This window comes from Amaranthus tricolor, chromosome 1, assembly GCF_026212465.1.
Source record: "Amaranthus tricolor cultivar Red isolate AtriRed21 chromosome 1, ASM2621246v1, whole genome shotgun sequence".
Lineage (NCBI taxonomy): Eukaryota > Viridiplantae > Streptophyta > Magnoliopsida > Caryophyllales > Amaranthaceae > Amaranthus > Amaranthus tricolor.
Window position 1 is genome coordinate 11,682,002 of NC_080047.1, and position 2,448 is coordinate 11,684,449.

Genomic DNA, 2,448 nt, shown 5'->3' on the forward strand with positions numbered 1-2,448 from the left:
CCGAAAATCAAGTTCAGCATGATCGCACGAAACACGTGGAAATTGACAGACACTTCATCAAGGAAAAACTGGAAAATAAGATCATCAGTCTTCCTTTTGTTAGATCAGAAGACCAATGCTTACTTATCGTATCCTTAATGTCTATTTTTAATATCTTAAATGTCTACTTACATTATTCTTAATGCCTACTTATAATATTTTTAAAAAACATATAATGGGTCAGTCCAATTAGAGATGGTCTCTCAAAGAGCCGTCTCTCACAAGAATTTGTGAACAAAATTTTGCCCACAAATTGTTGTATGAAACGGTCTCACCGAGAGACATACCTCATATTGGGGTAAATAGCCCAATAATAAAAACTTTTAACTTATGGACTTCTTGTTTTGAGGTTGTATTACTATAAGGTAAGACGGTCTCATACGAGACGGACTAAAATTTACCTCACTTGAATTCATTCCTTGCATTGAGGGCCGAGGCAATCTAGGCATTTTCCTTTTATTTTGTTTAGTTTGGTATTCTTATATTATTGAGATATCATTTATATTACTTAATATATTTTAGTTTGTAATGAGCAATTATAGTTAATTAACCTCCTAATTTTCATTAAAATGTGGAAAGGAGTGCTATTAACAAATAATATACAAAAGTTAACTTATTTAGAAATAATAAATAATATGTGGAATAGATAATGTGGAATTATTCTAAATAATTTTTCAAGATTTATATCAATTATGAATTTAAATTGCAATAGAATAGGACATTGAGTATCACCACAATCTGTTGACATCACATAAAAAGTGATTTGAACGGAAGTTATTGTTGCACATTAAGTCAAATCTTTAATTTTGAGATTTTTTAACAATTAAGTTTATAAAAGTGCGGTTGATGTTGTTGATAAAATTATGCAGGAAAATATGAATGGATTTTAATTTTACATTTGATAAGTTACGACGCTAATTTTCATTAATTAATACATAGGAGGTTTTATTTTTAAATTGGTATAAATGAAGGAGTTAATTAATTAACTGCATTCTCATACAGTAATATATTCCAAAATTATTATTGTATAGTATAAATAGTGACGGATTTAGGGTTTAGAGTCCCCTGGGGCACCAACGAATGGACAAAATTAGCTAGTGTGAGCAGTAGATAGCATTTTTGTGAAACAGTCTCTTAAACCAAGAAAAAGGTTTAATAGCAAACAGTTTCCCAACAAAACAGAGAAGAGGGAGGTGGGAGGGGTAGTCAACCACTCACTTTAGATCCATATTGATCAATCGAAAAAGTCAACCATGGTGTTATGTTATTCAGTCAACCTGAATCTTGACTTCACCTAAAACGTAGCATTCATAAAATGAATTAAGCAACAAACTCAAATCAATCCACCCCAAACCAAGACTCGTGACTTTGGATTTACAGTCTCGCTTCATAGTAATTCACGTGAGATTCTAACCAAATACCTAAAAACAAAATCTGCAACTCCCAATTCTAATTTCTAAAGAATCTATACTCTCCTGTGAATCTGTGTACTTGGTGTGCTATATTTAGTTCACATAGCCTGAATAAACATCAGACTCTGGGATACAGTGGTTTTGCAATTCTAACTTCAATCAAATTTAGACAGCATTGTTATCAGATACCAAAAAAACACTTGTATGCAATAAGAATCAAGATTAAGAATAAAGATTAGGACAATAAGATTAAGAATTTAAGATTATGATTAAGATGAAAGACTAGAACATAAAAATTAAGATTAAGAGTGAAAATACCTATAAAAAAAATAAAATTTTAAAAAATTCCTCCAAGGCACGTGCCCCGGGGGGGCATACATAGATCCGCCCCTAATAGTATTCATTATTTTGTTTATAAACATCTCTAACAAAAACAGATCTTTTAACCAAATAACGATATGTTTGAGTATTTATGTAATTAAAATTTGATTAATAAACATTTTAAAATATATCCAACTAATTTTCGATTGAATTAAACTGATTTTGTGTTATCTTCTTTAATTTTCTCTTAATTAGAATGTTTAATTTTCAATTTAATCAAACTAATTTTGTAGAAAATTTGTATTCATATATACATCACATGAATCAAGTCACGCCTAAATTGTGTATCAAGACGTAAAAATTAAATTATAGTTTAAACTAAATGAAAAATTACAAATCAAATCGGACCATGATTTGTATATAATTATAGCCAATATTTATTTATACATATTTATTTCTACATTTATTTTTATCTTATCCTTTTATAAGTAATCAACTGAAAAATATCATCAATAGCGGAGGTTCTAAATATGTTCAACATGTTCGACATATATGGTCCCAACAGATTTGGGGGTCCCAACCTATCAATTAACCATGAATAATCCAAACTTTAGGGATATTTGCTTAGAGTAAACACGGATAATCGGATGACCTGCTATAATAGGTAATTTACTTA